The sequence below is a fragment of the Zalophus californianus genome, chromosome 8 (assembly GCF_009762305.2).
Source record: "Zalophus californianus isolate mZalCal1 chromosome 8, mZalCal1.pri.v2, whole genome shotgun sequence".
Lineage (NCBI taxonomy): Eukaryota > Metazoa > Chordata > Mammalia > Carnivora > Otariidae > Zalophus > Zalophus californianus.
In genome coordinates this window covers 67,207,378-67,224,925 of record NC_045602.1, presented here as the reverse complement: position 1 = coordinate 67,224,925, position 17,548 = coordinate 67,207,378, and the positions used below count along the sequence as shown (strand labels likewise).

At 39.3% G+C, this 17,548-nt stretch overlaps 1 pseudogene; it reads right to left on the bottom strand.

Moving 5' to 3' along the window:
- Nucleotides 1-11,801: 11,801 nt before the first annotated feature.
- Nucleotides 11,802-15,840, bottom strand: LOC113938453 (annotated as a pseudogene).
- Nucleotides 15,841-17,548: the final 1,708 nt, after the last annotated feature.

Genomic DNA, 17,548 nt, shown 5'->3' with positions numbered 1-17,548 from the left:
GGGATGGGCACCTGGGTGGCTCAGTTGGTTAAGCGACTGCCTTCGGCTCAGGTCATGATCCTGGAGTCCCGGGATGGAGTCCCGGGATCGAGTCCCGCATCGGGCTCCCAGCTAAACCGGGAGTCTGCTTCTCCCTCTGACCCGCGCCCCTCTTGTGCTTTCTCATTCTGTCTCTCTCAAATAAATAATAAATAAAATCTTAAAAGGAAAGAAAAGCAATCTTAAAAAATAAAAAATAAAAGTTTGGGTGGGAAGAAAAAGAGAGGTAAGGAGGTAGTTGGAATAAAAAGGAATTTTTCAGGATGGGATATGTTTTAAATATTAATGAGAAGGAGCCAATGGAGAAAGGTTGAAGATAATGTGGGTGAGGATGACAGAGAGTGGGAGAGAATGTGGAGTCATTGGCCTCTAGCAATAAACCAGACTGTGCTTCCATTGTCAGAGGAGAAAGGCAGGGGAGGATAGGTGCAAAGGCAGAAAGGTTTGCAGATTTGGTGACTGGAGGTTGGAGGAGTTCTTTCTGATTCTTTCTTTTTCTTTCTTTCTTTCTTTCTTTCTTTCTTTCTTTCTTTCTTTCTTTCTTTCTTTCTTTCTTTCTTTCTTTCTTTTTCTTTCTTTCTTTCTTTCTTTCTTTCTTTCTTTCTTTCTTTCTTTCTTTCTTTCTTTCTTTCTTTCTTTCTTTCTTTCTTTCTTTCTCTGTGAAATAAGAGAATAAGAATGATGGGAGGAAGTGGGGCGAAGGAGATTTGAGATTGGAGAAGGTTTAGAGTAGTCTCAAAATTCAGAAAACTCATTAGAGAAACAGTAAAATTACTTGTCAGTTAAGTCTGGAAGCATGAATTTTACTGTCATCTGTGTGAACAATTTAGTGATTCTCCCCAATAATGTTTAGCAGCCCAGGATTATATGCCATGCAGTCTGGTATGATACAATGACAAAAGAATAAGAATGTGTGTTGGTGGTAGTGATGGTAATGGTGTTAGCTACCACTGTTGAGCACTTCTCTCAGCCAGTGCTTTACCTACAATACCTCATTGAATTCTCTTTTCTAAGTAGAGATCATTGGCTTGAGAATATTTAAAAGAGAGTGGTTAATGTCAAAATTGGCTGAAGTCTAACTGAAGAGAGAAGAGGGCTGATAGAGAGGTCAAGGGACTTAGATCCTAATGAAGTATAAGAGCAATGTGAAAGGATTAGCCTGAGCAAGGGTTCTAGAAGAACAGGAATATTTTGATTTAAGATTTCAAAGAGGCTGTTCCAATGATGTCAGTTTCCCTGGGAATGGATGTCAGAACTGGAAAGATCAAAAGAATTATTGGAACAAAAAAGATGACGTCTCTTTCTGTTATTCTATATGAGGCTTAATGGAAAACACTAGTGAAACCTCTTTGGGTGAGAAAGTTGGGAGACCTTAAGTTTCTCTGGGGGACATTTTCTACTCATCATTGGAGGTAGTAACCCAAAGCCTGGGGTTAATTTTCTCAGACTACCTCCCAAGCATTTTTTTTTTTTAATCTTTTAGAGCTCAGGATACTCCACCAAAAGATAACAACCCATCAGGCTTTCAGTCAGACCCTGAGGGAGACATTGGCTCCTTATCAGACCCCTCCAGGAAGCTGACTAAAATCCGTTCCTGGAAAGTGCCATAGCCCTTCATGGAAAATATTCTGAAGACGGAGGTTTCTCCTCAGGCTAGAGGAACTGCCTGGGTTAATTACCAATCAAATATTTATGCCTTTGGTTCACTACCTGATAATCCAAAAAAAAAAAAAAAAAATGACAGGTTGTTAGTTTCCTGCCTTTAGAAGTATTTGAATTGTATTAGAATGATTCATTCTAATATAATCAAATGTCCAAACTCCTGCTGTGTTGCAGTTACTAAAGGCACAAGAATATTGGACCTGAGAAATGAGAGGTTTTTACCCTAGTTCCTATATGATTTTTTCTTAGTAGGCTCTATGCCCAGCATGGGGCTTGAACTCACAACCCCGAGATCAAGAGTCACGTGATCTACTGACCAAGTCAGCCAGGCACCCTATAGTTCCTATATGATTTTTTTAAGCTTTTATTTATTTATTTGAGAGAGAATGCACTCTCAAGCAGGGGAGGGGCAGAGGGAGAGGGAAAGAATGTCAAGCAGATTCTCAATCTCATGACCCTGAGATCCTGACCTGAGCCAAAACCAAGAGTCAGATGCTCAACCAACTGAGCCACCCAGGTGCCCCTCCTATATGATTTTTAAGTTTCGGAGTTTTTGTCTAAAAGCCCTTCTTGTGCAGCATAGCATCCACTTCACTTCATTAGAGTGTATTTGGAATTCATTTTTTTACTAAAGAGGAAATCACAGCTAAAGCAATGAGTTTTTCTATGATTACTGCTTTACAGTCTTTCTCTTTGTTAGGCATTTTGCCATTTTACTATGATATAACTAGATGTAGATTTCTTTTTATTTATCTTGCAGGGGAATTGTGTTTCTTAAATGAAAAGATATCATTCATCAATCATGCAAAATTTTTGGCTGTTATCTGTTCACAATTTTTCTGTTCTTCTTCTCTCTTTGTAGAATTCCCATTAGATATATGTTATACCTTCTCATTCTAATCTCTATGTTTGTTACTTTCATTTTGCAAGTCTTCATTTCTTTACCTCATTCTGGATAACTTTATCAGACCTATTTCTAATTCATAGAATTCTTTTTTATTCTGCATCTGATCTGTTTAACTTGTCCACTGAGCTTCTAATTCTAATGATTATTTTTTTAATTTTAGAAGTTCTATTTCATTCCTTTCCAAATCTGCTATTCCATTTTCATTTACTTTTGTTCTTTATGGTTCCAATGACTTCTTTAATGATTTTAGATGTGTTTATTTATTTGACAATTATATTTATTTTTATTTTATTTTATTTACTTGAGAGAGAGAGAGAGAGCATGAGCGGGGGGGGGGGACAGAGGGAGAAGCAGTCTTCCTGCCGAGCAGGGAGCCCGGTGTGGGGCTCAATCCCAGGACCCCAGGATCATGACCTGAGCCAAAGGCAGACGCCTAACCGACTGAGCCACCCAGGCGCCCCAGACAATAATATTTAGACAATCCTTTCTGTTATTTTAGATTTTTAGGGGTGCTATGTGTTTGTTGACTTTTGTTCATGGTGGATCATTTGCTTGTATTTTACAATTTTTTTATATTATGAGACTATCTTCATACGGCTTTTTGTCTCTGTAAATCCCACATGACCCAGAGCATTTTGTTTGCTTGCACCAGATCCACAGAAATTGCACAGGCCCAGTACTAACCAATATTTATGTTCATTTTTCAGCTAGTGTAAATTTGAATTTTTATCCTAGGTAAGTTACAGACCTGGGAATTCAGCCCTTAGAGAATTCTGGGGTTTTTTGCAATATTTTATTTACAACTCCCTTTGGTCTGAGGCATCAGCTTCTTTCCCTGAGTAGATTATTAAAACCCAAGTCAGTTGCTGTTTCGAGATCCAATAACATTGCCCCAAAATTGATGCAGAATTAACTCACACACTTGACACTCTGGCTTTCCTTTCCTCTTTGTTTCTGGATCTGGAGATTTTCCTTTTCTGTGTGTGAGTTCATCAATTGTTATCACTTGTTATGTTAAATGCAGCGTTTCTATATAAGGGTTTCTGCATTAGCTCAGGTTGCCATACCCCTGGAACTGGAGATCCTTAAGGAATGAACTTCTAACTCTAGATTATTAGATATCATTTGGAGCAAAAGGGAGTAATCATGGATGATTAAGAACTTTTTTAGAACCTCATATCATATAGCTGGTCGTTGGTGATGCATATCCATCAAGCTATATTTATTTAAGGATTAAAAATGTATGATATTATTATTTAGAAAATGCCTATTTGATATTTAAATGCAAAGAGTTTTTCAGCACAACTGAAGCTCTTTATGTTTCTTCTTTTTGACAAGCTATGAATAATGTAGGAGGTCACAGCTTCCCTCTAATCAAATATAGTAAATAGATGTATTTTTTAACAGTGGTTGAAGAAATTAACCATAGAGGCAGTGGAGAGATAATAACTAATGCACAAAGAGGATACATACTCTTTCCACCTACCCCCCAGTTTTTATATATATGAATAGAACAGGCCTTGGTCATAAGCAGAGAATGGAATTGTCTGCATGAATAATTTGAATAGCCAACAAGACACTCACACTATAACTGATGCTTGAAATGCTACCCTTTACAATCTGTTTCTTTGTACTAACCAGAATCTCTTTTGAAATTTACAGACTCATAAGAGGGGTAATATATCAAATCCCTAATTCTCCAGGGTGAATTATATATTCATTAATTCAATAAACATTATTGAGTGCCTCCTGAGTGCCAAGTTTGAGATCATAAGATGAATGACATAGCACTTGTCCTCAAGGAGTTCACTATCTAGTGGGTTGACGGTCAAGTAAACAGATAAATTAAAATTGTAACCAAATGTCAGCTGGGATCTCCCTACCTCTTAAAATCTCTAGATGAAACTAATTGAAACTGCCTTCCATAGACTGAAAAATTCAGTGCCTCACCCAGTAGTTCTGCCAGTTTGGGGGGATGGGAGATTGTTTTTATAGTAACTCCCAGCTCTAAACTTTTGCTTCTGGTAAACTAGTTCTGTCAAGTGATCATCTTCCCCTGAGGCTTCTGTTGTTCCTGTTTCAGTACTGCTTTAATCTGAACATAGAATCTAGCCTTTTCCCTTTTTTCTACAATTTCTATACAGCAAATCATTCATAAAAGGCTGTGTGTGTGTGTGTGTGTGTGTGAGAGAGAGAGAGAGAGAGAATAAATATAAGCAAGTTCAAAGAGACAAAGAGATTTATATGCTAGAAATAACAACTTTTAATATAAAAATTTTTTCTTAAAAGATCCATTTTCTATGTGATTGCTGATGTTATGGAGCTCACTGTCTAGTGGGCCTTTCAGACATTAAACAACTTATTCTACAGGTATTTTAATTACAGATTTTTTACATGCTGTAATAGGATAAAGGGAACTCTGATTGTTAGAATAGGGGGACCTGGCCTAGACTAGGAGGCCTAGAGAGATTTCTTTGAGGAAGTAGCAGTTGATGAATGAGGAGTTGGGGGAAAGGATGGTTAAGAATGATCTGGCTAGGAAAACAGTATGAGTGGAGGATTGAGGTGGGGGAGGAACTTACCTTGGTTGTGAAGCTCAGAAAAGACCAAAGTGTACAGGAAGAGAGGATAAGAGTGGCAGAGATAGTAAGCAGTTAGGTCATGTAATACCTTGTAAGTTGGGCTAAGAATTTTAGATTTTATCCTGAAAGCTATTTCAGATATATGAGTATAGTGCTTTGGGCTACACCCAGATACTTGGAGGAAGCTGAAGGGGTGACATTAGGGTGTGGAAGTCATGAAGCCAAGTGGATAGGTATACTGCAGGCAGAGATAGAAACATGTGGAAAGTATGTGGAGTTTTCACTGAGCCTAATTAGGCCAGGGAACAATGAGTACAGTATGGCAGGAGCACAGAAAATGTGGATAAGGCAAGAGAGGAGACAAGAAGGTAAACTGAAACCAGATTACAAATAGTCATGGATCTATGTATATTGATGATAATGATGGTAGTGGTGTTAGCTCATCCCCACCCATACAGAGTGGGCTGCTTTTCTGGACTCAGAATCTAAGTAGTTCAGTTTTTAAGTTGTTGCCTTGTTTTGTTTTTTAGGTTCATCTTTTTATTTTGAGTAATTGTAGATTCACCTGTACTTGCAGGAAATAATGGAGATATCCCTTGTACCTTTTACCCAGTTTCCCAAAATTGGTATTGTCTTGCAGAATTGGTATCATCTGTAGTACAATATTATAATCAGGATATTTACACTGATGTAGTCAAGCAAGATATAAACACTTCCACACCACAAGGATCCCTCCTGTTGCCCTTTATACTGACATTTACTTCCTTGACCCCTTCCATGGCTCTAATCCGTGGAAATTACTAATCTGTTCTCTTTTTCTATGATTTTATGGTTTCAAGATTATTATATAAATGGAACCATATAAGATATAACCTGTTGGGATTGCCTCTTTTCTCTCAGATAATTCCCTAGGGAATTATCCAAGTTGTTGTGTGTGCCATAGTTGGTTTCTTTTATAACTGAATAGCATTCCATAGTACTGATGTAGTATAGTTTGGTTTTTGCCATTCCAAGTAAAGTTGCTGTGAGTATTCATCTACAAGTTTTTGTCTGAACATAAGTTCTAATTTCTCTGGGATAAAAATCTAAGAGTGCAATTGCTGGGTCATGCTGGCTTGCATTGCTTAGTTTTATAAATAAAATAATGCCAAAATGTTTATGTGGTGATACCTCATGGTGGATTTCATTGGCATTTCCCTAATGGAGAGGGATGTTGACCTTATTTTCAAGAGCTTATTTGTTACCTGCATGTTCTCTTGGGTGAAAAATGTCTGCTCTTTTATTTGCCTGCTTTTTAATTGGATTGCTAGGTTTTTTTTACTGTTGAGTTCAGCATGTTCTTTATATATTCCAGGTACTAATCCTTGGTCAGATATATGATTTGCAAATATTTTCTCCTTGTTTGCAGCTTATCCTTTCATCCACTTAATAGGGTCTTTTGCAGAGTAAGTCTTTAATTTTGATAAGGTCCAATTTGTCAGTTTTTCCTTTTGTGGATCAAACTTTTGGTGTCAGATCTAAGAAGTTTGCCTAGTCCTAGATTCAAAGATTTTTTTTTTTAAGTTTCACGTTTTACATTTAAGTCCATGATCCATTTTGAGTTAATTTTTGTATGAGTGTGACATTTAGATCAAGATTCGTATATATTTTTAAAAGATTTTATTTATTTATTTTACAGAGAGAAAGAGAGAGAGAGTGCACACGCACACAAACAGGGCGAGTGGCAGGGAGAGGGAGAGAGAGAAGCAGGCTCCCCGCTGAGCAGGGAGCCCCACTCAGGGCTCAGTCCCAGGACCCTGAGATCATGACCTGAGCCAAAGGCAGACACTTAACCGCCTGAGCCACCCAGGCACCCCCAAGATTCATATTTTTGCCTATGAATGTCCAGTTAATTCAGTTTTAAATAACAACACTTGAAGACTACCAAGAATCTAGTCAAGGTAGCATGGTTTCAAACAGAGTCATTTTATTTCAGTCTTTACTCAAACATGCAGTGGAAAGGCACCACCCACTCTTATGATCCACTGTGAGCCAATACTTGAATGAAAATGAAAATACCCTCAAGAACAAAGTGTAAGTTTATGGTCAGTTCTTAAGTCCATAATTAGTAATACAATGAATACATTTGACTGACTCTGCTAGAACATGGTCCTGCTAAAAATACACCTAATTTACTTTATTCAGAACACTTTCAATATTGGGCTTCTGTAAATTGTTTTTGACTGCTCAGCATCTGAACCCACTTGCTAGATTTGGGAAATCCTCCCATCTAGGTCTTGGTGAGAAGTAGGCTCCTACCTCTAACTTCAGAAGCCTAAGGAGTGAGATGCACCCTCTACCCACTCCCCTGACAGCTTTGTGATTCAGATTTTGCCACCATGTACTTTAAATCTTGACCAAGTGATGCCAAAATGAAGGGATAATGGATGACATTGGATCTTTGATAAATAAGCAGTCTGGCATCCGTGGCTGTGTTGTCAAAAGCAGCAGCTGCCTACAGTCACCACTATATCAAAGGGAAGAGATGCTGGATGTTGTTGGCGGCGGCAGCATCTGAACCAGATTGTTTCTGTTACCCTCACTTTCTTGGTTCCAGCCCCTTAGCCAAGAATCTTTCTTAGCCTTTTTTATCAATTCTGTGAGTTACCTAATACTTGCCAATAAATTTATCTTCAACTTAAGTTAGCCAGAGTTGGTTACTGATAGTAAAGATAACTGACATCAAGAACCCTTACTGATACTGTTAGCAAATTAGTCTAAAGCTGTGGTTTAGAGAGCTCCCACCCTCAGAGTTTCTGATTTAGTAGATCTGGGGTGGGGCCTGTGAATTTGCTTTTCTAACAAATTCCCAGCTGACGCTGCTGCTGCTGCTGGTCAAGTGACCACACTTGATCTTCATCAAGTTGGTGTGATTTTATAGTTTTCTCTCAAAAAACTGCTGATTCGTGTTCCATTGTTGAATATACCACAATTTGCTTATCCATTCATCTGCGGATGGACATTTTGGTTATTTACAGTTTTGGGCTATTACAAATAAAACTGCCATGAATATTAATGTATAGGTCTTTGTGTGGACATTATTTTCCTTTTCTCATGGGCAAATATGTGGGAGAAGACAGCCTGGATCATATGGTAGGTATATGTATAACTTTTAAGAAACTGCAATGTATTTTCAAATGTGCTGCCATTTTACATTTTTACCAGCAGTGTACAAGACTTCTTGTCTTTTTATTTTTATTTTTACTTATTTATTTGAGAGAGAGAGCAAGCACGAGTGGGGGGGGCAGAGGGAGAAGGAGAAGCAGGCTCCCCACTGAGCAGAGAGCCCGATGTGGGGCTCAACCCCAGGACCCCAGGATCACGATCTGAGCCAAAGGCAGATGCTTAACCGATTGAGCCACCCAGGTGCCCCAGTGTACAAGACTTCTAGTTGTTCCACATCCTTGCCTCCTCCGTATAGTCAGTCTTTTTAACTTCAGCCTTTCTAGTAGGAGTGTAATAGTATCTCATTATGCTTCCAATTTGCATTTTCCTAATCACTAATAAAGGTGAGCATCTTTTCTGAGTACTAATTTACCATTCATTTATCTTTCTTGGTGAATTGCCTATTAACATCTTTCATCCAATTTTTTGGAGCCATATTTGTTTTCTTACTGAGTTTCGAGAGTTCTTTATATATTCTGGGGATAAATCCTCTACCATATATGTAACTTGCAAGTATTTTCTCCAGTCTGTGGCCTCTTTTTTTCTCACTCTCTTAATAGGCAGAAAGTCATTTTAACCAAAATTATCAAGAGCCTCATCAATCTTCCTAATGACTTCCCTTAATTGCTTAATATTCAAATTATTCTTTTTTTGAAATACATTCCTTTTCTATTTACTCTGCTCCTCTTAATAACTGGTATGATTGCAATCTCACTTGCCAACAGACTTATGTGTGATTGGAAGAATCCTTTAACATTACTTTCATCAACTTCATGAAATCTTGCACTTGTAGCAAAATGTGCAGTTAAATTCTTTCAATTCTTTGATTTGCACTTGTTTTATATTTGGGGATATTACCACAATCTCAAAGTTCAAACCAATGAGGATGTCAACTGAGGAGCAACTAAATGAGACAGGGTAGGGAAAGTAAGTACTGGTGTTTCATATGGAAAAATATTTGAGTTGGGACTCATTTTGTAAATGATCAGTTCATTAGAGAATATTAATATGACTTTTGCTTCCATACGGGAGCACAGACTTGTATAATAAATACTAAAAAAACAAAGTTTGCAAGTAAAGACCCCTCTCTCTATATATTTCCTCTTATATCTTGATCCCCCCTCACTCATTCTGCTGTAGGTACTCTGACCTTTGTTTCTTGATCAAGCCCAGTTTTTTTCTCAATAAAAGAGTACCTACTTTTTCTTCTAACCAAATAAGTGGGCCAAGAATTTAGATTTACTCCAAGTGCAATAGAAATCAGTAGACAAGTTTTTAATCAGGAAAATGACATCATTTGATTTGAACTTTCAAAGGATTTCTCTGAATGGAGAATGGATTATACAGGGATAAGAATGGAAGAAGAGAGACTAATTAGGAAGCTATTTCAGTAGTCCAGTGAGAGATGATGATGACTTGTATCAAGGTGAAATAGTGAAAAGTGTCAGATTTGAGATATTTTGAAAGTAAAACTAACAAAATTTGGTGATAGAATGTGGCATGAGAGAAAGGGAAGAGTCACAGATGACTCCCAGATTTCTGCCTTTGGTAATAGCATGTATGGTAGACTCATCATTGAGATGGGGAAAATGGAGGGTGGGACCAGGTTTGTGAAAAAGCAATCATGAGTTCCATACTGGCCATACTGAGTTTATCTACACGCCCTAAGTGAAGATTCAAGAGAGCTTTGGGTATCAGTTTCTAGAGTTAGTGGTAGGAATTAGGCTGGAGATACAAATTTGGAAGTTGTCAGCATATGGATGATATTTTATTTAATGTTAAGGGAACAAATAAGATCACCTGAAAAACAGCATAGATAGAGAAGAGAGTAAAACCTTGAGGCTCCAAGTGGGACAGAGCACAAGAAACCAATAAAGGAGTATAAGAAAAGGAAAACCAGGACTGAGTGGTGAAGACCAGCTCTGTGTTTGGATATGCACTAGGAGGTTCACTGGAATCAGCATATGGTTGTACTCATGGCTAAGATTTATCACAGTGCTACAGTAAATACGTTGTGCTGGATCATGTGAGAAAAAGACATAGGTGGAGTCTGGAAGAATCCATGAACAGGCTTCCTTAATGCCCTCTTTCTCCTGTGAGGGGTCATATAGAGTATACTCTTCCCCTAGCAGTGAAAATGCAGTAATACATGTGTGATGTTTCTGTTCAAGGAAGCCCATTAGAGACTAAGTGCCCAAGAGTTTTATCTGGGTCTAATCATGTATGTACCCTTGGTCTGGGCACAGTGAGCTATCATTATCAGTTAAGGAAAAAGGGAACACTACTGAAAATCAAGTTTTCCAATGCTAGCCAAGGGCCAACCTTGCAAGCCCCTTCAAAGGACAGCAATCTCAGGCCTGCTAGTTTAACTCTTTTCTGTACAGAACGGCATCACAGAAGCTAAAGGGGGAGAATGTTTCCAGGGAGAGAGATGCAACTGAAGAATTAAGAAAGATAAGGACCAAAGTGACCAGTGGATTTGACAATATAGAAGTAATCATTGACTCTGATACACAAAGTCCGAGGCGTGGTGGGACAAAGAAGGTAGATTGAAGAGGATTCGAGAGTGACCTGGGGAGGGAGTAGAGACAGCATTTAGAGATAGGCTATTTCAAGAAGTTTTCTGTGAGGGGAAACAAAAGAAGGAAAGGTAGTTTAAAGATGATAGAAGTCAAGAAGGGGTTTTTTTACAGATGACGGATATTAACACGTTTGTTTTGGGATCAGAATTATTCATTAGAAAGGGAGGGATGATGGAGAGAGTGAGGGATTGGATCCACAGCAGGAGTGAAATGATAGGAGAGATACTCCTCACATTGAACCAGGAGGGAAGAAGGAAAAGACATACAGATTTGGGAATCCAAAAATGAGCAACTTTTTTTCTTTTTTGCAGGTACACATGCTTGGGCTTTATTTAATACCATGTCTGTGACCAAGGACCAGCTCAGAATCCACAGTTGGGACAGAGTTGTGTGGCCCATGGCTCACCAGGACGCCCCTTCTTGTGGTCTACCCTGTGCTGACATAAGCCAGGGGGTCCCCATGAAGAAGGTGTGGAACTCCGTTCACTCACAGGTTTGTTTGTTTTTTTAATATTTTTATTTATTTATTTATTTATTTATTTATTTATTTATTTATTTATTTATTTGAGAGAGAGAGGAGAGTGCACCAGCAGAGGGGAGAGGAAGAGGGAGAGAGAGAAACAGGCTCCTTACAGGGAGTGTGACATGGGGATCCATTCTAGGGATCTGGGATCATGACCTGAGCTGAAGGCAGACGCTTAACCGACTGAGCCATCCAGGCAACCCTCACTCACCAGTTTTTAGAGCCCTTATAAAATGAACTTTTTATTCAAGCAGTTGCTTCTCCTAGAAACTCGGACACTGGTGGGTGGGCCAGGGTGGGCTCTAAGCACTGGTCTTCTTTTGTTTTGGTTTAAACTTGTTCCAAACCCTCCCCAGGGCCATTTTTCCCATGAAGAAGGTGATGGGAAAATTACACTTCTACCAGTCTCTTATAATACATGTGCTTCTGAAAATTTGTACTTAAAAGTTCCTTAAAAAGTCAGCCATTTCTTCCGCATCTAATGTTGCTTTTTGACCTGATCCTGCTCTCAGTCCCAGGCCTTTAACTTTTAGTTGTGAGTGAATAAATTCTTCCTTTTCCTTATGAAATGTCAAATTCTGGTTTGCCCAGACTGTTGGTTCCATTCTTGTGTTTCTTATCTTAAATCTCTTAACTTTTGTTCCAACAGTGATTCATTTTCACGGATGTAAAAGCGAACAGGTTGAAGGTTTGAAATTTTTCTGCGGTCCTATCCAATCATGGCAAAATTTTTTCTGGGAGGGCAGAATCCTGAGACCTGACTCAGTGCCGCATCCCTGAATTCCGTGCCGTGCTCCAGGGAGAGCTGATGGCCAGGCCAGCGAAGGTATGGCAAAATGGAGGGAGACGGGCCCTCCTTGAGGGCTGCAAGGTTGTGATGGTCCACGTCCCTCCCAAAATGAGCAACTTCTTAGGCTTTTATTTCCTCAGAGAAGTATGAGGCAATGTCCTCAGTTGAGAGTAGAGAGTGTGGAAAAGATGTGAAAGGTGTGAGGAAAAAGTAGAAAGTTGGGAATTTGTAGAGTAAGGAAGAAAATAATTTGGGAAAGAGAATGTATAAAATGGGAAGCTGGCAGGCGAGAGGTCATGCTAGAGGGTTAGGAGGACTGTGTAATTATTTAAAATATTTTATTAATGAGAGGCAATAATTTGAGTTTTTTTAAAGATTTTATTTATTTATCTGAGAGAGAGAACGAGCAGGGGGTTGGGGCAGAGGGAGAGGGAGAAGCAGACTCCCCCCTGAGCCAGGAACCCAATGCAGGACTTGATCCCAGGACCCCAGGATCACGACCTAAGCCAAAGGCAGATGCTTAACCAACTGAGCCACCCAGATGCCCGATAATTTGAATTTATATCATTGAAATGTTTCAACTTCTACTAAGGTCTGCTTCAAAAGGAAACTATTGTATTGGATAGCAGTTAAAAATAGGAAGGTAAGGATGGGGCCTTCAAGCAAACAGTTCTTTATTAGCTCAAAACTACTTTAATATAACAATTTCTTTCCTAAATTACCACTGAACAGTTGAAACTGAATGACCAACTAATCTCCTTAGCCTAAACACACATACAAAATATACCTCTAGCATTACATTATAACTTCCCCAATCAAACAAAACAGGAAGAGTGGTTATGTTTAGCTGATTGTGTGAGATGGTCTGTCATATAGAGTTTCCGTTAAATTCTGATTATCAAGTTAGTGTATTATGTGGCAGATATGTGTCTGTGTATATATATATATATATATATATATATATATATACCTTTCAATACTGCCATGACAGGAATATCTTTCCATTTTCAGAGATATGTCTCATGAACACAAACAAAATATATTCAAAAGAAGCTTCAAGAATCTTCTCTGATGGACATATTTTTAGTGTCTGTACTAACTCTCATATTTGCTGAACCCCAGCTGCAGCTCTTGTCTCATAGAACTGCCCTGCTCCTCCCATTTATTCCATTATTACTTTCAGTTGTGAGATGAAAACATTCTCTTTAAAATAAATTGGCTCCTCTAAATAAAGAAATGTTCAAATAGCTACTTTAGTCTCTCATCTCAAGTTAAATCAGAGAAAAGATTTCAGCATCTAGAAAATTTATTCAAACCTGCAGTGACCTTGGTGTTTTTCTCAATACATAAATCACTATTACCACATTTCTTAATTTTCTAATGCATGAAATAATTAAACTTAGAATATGCCTTTCCTAGACACAATTAATTCAGTGCTGTGATCAATTTAATTTTTACTTGTATGAATTTTATAATGTGTAACTTTTCATGTATTTCCAAAGTATGTTTTTTAAAGATTTTATTTATTTATTTGACAGAGAGACACAACGAGAGAGGGAACACAAGCAGGGGGAGTGGGAGAGGGAGAAGCAGGCTCCCCACTGAGCAGGGAGCCCGATGTGGGGCTCCATCCCAGGATCCAGGGATCATGACCTGAGCCAAAGGCAGACGCTTAACCACTGAGCCAACCAGGCGTCCCCTCTTTCCAAAGTATTTTTATATTATTAGGGAGTGGATGTAAGACCTATGAGAGATAAAGGTGGAGGAAGGTGGATTGAGTAGGGAGAGGCTGCAGACCTGCATGCTGATCTGACATCTGTGAAAAAAGTGGTGAGGAAACAGGATTGGATGGTGAGAGCCTCAGACTTTGATGTACAGCCAGCAAAGTCTCAGCCAACCCACTGGGGAGCTCCAGAGCAAAGATCACCTGTTAGAGAAGGCCTGCCTTAGGTAGACATGGCTAGACCATGTCTGTTGTGATTATCAGTCATTGGTGGGAACTGCCAAGGGAAGAGGATGACCTCAGCTAGAATACTGCTGTGGTGGGTCCTGAAGGTGCTGCAGTTGGAGGCTCTTAGCTGACTGCATTATAACAGATGAAGGGAGATCCAAGCAACACATGTTCATGCCTCCTACATCAGTTGTGCCCCTTTTGCTAAGATTGGTTTTCGCAAGCAGTTCAGTTGTTCACAAGTTCAAATCATGGATTATTGCACAGACTCGTAACTTTTCTTCTTTTGGCCAGTCCCTCATCTCTTCATGAAATACTCTTAGCAGGGGCGCCTGGGTGGCTCAGTTGGTTGGGCGTCTGCCTTCCACTCAGATCATGATCCCGGAGTCCCGTGATTAAGTCCTGCATTGGGCTCCCTGCTCGGTGGGGAGTCTGCTTCTCTCTCTCTGCTCCTCACCCCGCTCGTGTTCTGTCTTGCTCTCTCTGTCTCTCAAGTAAATAAATAAAATTAAAAAAAAAGAAATACTCTTAGCAGATTAATCTCCAAAAAGATCATTTTTATTCTGTCAGTCCTTTGCTCAAAAATATTCAGTGTCTCTCTGTTATTCACAAAATAAAGCCCAGACTCTAACCTGGTGCTCAAGGCTAACACAGGACTACCCCAACCTAGCATTCTGTTTTTATCTAACTTTATATCCTTTCTGGTCAGTCCATGTGGAGCCTCCTTGTGATCTCTCCAACATTCTATTTATATTTACGTATTTCTTGTTGTTCTATTCCATTTGACACACGATTCTTTCTTCTGTCTACTTACAGAAATGCCCAACCCATCTTTCAAGGTCCAGTTTGTATTCCCTCTCCAACAGAAATCAGTATCTTACCCTTCCTCAGAAATAGTTCAGTATGTCTCCCACTTATTCATATTCTTCCTTATCTTATTACTCAAATTTTATTTTATTTTATTTTATTTTATTTTATTTTATTTTATTTTATTTTATTTTATTTTATTTTATTTTATTTTATGTAGTTTCCACGTCCAACATGGCACTTGAACCCTGAGATTAAGAGTTGCATTCTCTACCAACTGAGCCAGCCAGGAGCCCATTATAATGCAAGTTTTGATGTGAACATGTCTCTTTCCCAAGTATCCTGTTATATCCTTTGGGATAAGAGGAACACAATGTTGGTTTTTATTCTGCAAGTACTCCACGATTGAATGAAGAGAGAGATGCATGAGAGAATAGGCAGTATAAGAAGCCACTACAGACATGCAAAAAATAAAGGAGAGACAAAAATTTAGGGTAGGGTGATATAGGAAAATAGATTGGGAAGTGAAAAAATATTCCATGTGACTATTTTGTGGGAGTGGATGACTTTCTTCACTTTCCTGTTTCTTAGTCAGAGACCACAGCAGAATTCTTTATCCAAGGTACAGAGATGTCTAGGTTAATTATGAATGGGCTTTAGGGGAGTGTGCTAATCAAAATCTCTGAAATTTATAAGAAGTTTTATATATGTATATGTGACTTTTCTGAGAATAAGATCCATAACTTACCTGATTTTCAAAGGAGTCTGTGATCATAAAGAGACTTAAAACCATTTGACCAGAGTTCAGGGCATTGGTAGAAGAGAGGTTGAGTAGGATTGAACGTCATTTGGAAAGCAGGAGATCATTGGTAATCTTAAAGAAAATAATTTCTGAAGAACGAAGAAAGCAGAAGCCAGATCCCCAGGAATTAAGGAGTGAGTGGGTGGTGAGGAAGTAGAAGTAGCAAATATAGATTTTACTTCCAGAAATGTATCAGTGAACGAGAAGGAGATATATGATAATTTAAGAACTAGTAGGATCAGGGGAAGGTTTTTTTTGATAGGAGATACTTGAGCATATTTACAAGGAAGAGGTGAAAGGGGAGAATAGAGGAAGTAGATGGGGAAGTGTCTGGGTAGTCTGGGTTTATGCTGTAGTAGCACCTCCAAGAGAATAGTGACACAAGACATAAAAATTTATTTCTCACTAGTGTAAACTCTACTGTAGATTGCTATCCTCCATGCTGAGACCCATTGAGGCTGGTTGCTTCGGTCCTTGGGCTATATGCTCATGACCAGGGGGGAAGAGAGAGATGAAGGGGTGATGCAGAGGGGTCTTACTGCCACCACTGTGAAGTGACACCTGTTACTTCCATTCATGTTTCACGAGGCAGAACTAGTCCCCTGGTCATGCTTAATTGGGAAAGGGGGACAAAGGGGAGGGACAAGGAATGTAGAAGAAATACGAAAAGAGGGCGCCTGGGTGGCTCAGTCATTAAGCATCTGCCTTTGGCTCAGGTCATGATTCCAGGGTTGTGGGATTGAGCCCTGCATCGGGCTCCCTGCTCAGCGGGAAGCCTGCTTCTCCCTCTCCCACTCCCCTTGCTTGTGTTCCTGCTCTTGCTATCTCTCTCTGTGTCAAATAAATAAAATCTTTAAAAAAATATGGAAAGAGATTTGGGGGCACCTGGGTAGCTTAGTTGGTTAAGCATCTGCCTTTGGCTCAGGTCATGATCCTGGAGTCCTAGGATAGAGCCCCACATCAGGCTCCCTGCTCAGCAGGGGAGTCTGGTTCTCCCTCTCCCCCTCACCCCACTCGTGCTCTCTCTCTCTCTCTCTCAAATAAATAAGATCTTAAAAAAAGAAGAAAAGAGATTTAGTGAGCATACAATTATCTTTACTATATGAAAAGGTCAAGAAAAAAGCAAAGAGATTTTGGGAAGTTGAAAGTGGCATAGTTTTTAAATGTCCCTATATGTTCCTACAAAAACAGAGCGAATTGATTAGCAAAATCTAGGGGTGCCTGGGTGGCTCAGTCAGTTAAGTGTTCAACTCTTGATTTTGGCTCAGGTCGTGATTTCAGGGTCATGAGATTGAGCCCCACATGGGGCTCTCTGCTGTGCGCAGAGCCTGCTTAGGATTCACTCTCTTCCTCTCCCTCTGTCCCTCCCCCATTCCCCCGCCACAGCTCTATCTCTCTTTCTTCAAACAAACAAACAAACAAACAAACAAAATCTAAAACCCGAAAACAACATTAATAACAAGTTTAGGTAGCAAGGTATGAACTTCCAAATATACCCAGGTGGGCACACATCATGAAAGCAACAAGATTCACATGTGATAGGAGGTCAAGAGTGCCAAAACAAAACAAAACACCAGATTACAAAAAGATGCCCCAAAAAGGAGCCCCACCTGGTATATAAAACTAGAGAGTTCATCTAAGGGTAGCAGTTAAAATTGAGCTTTGTGGGCTCAATTTTTCAGGTAAATACAAGGGAACT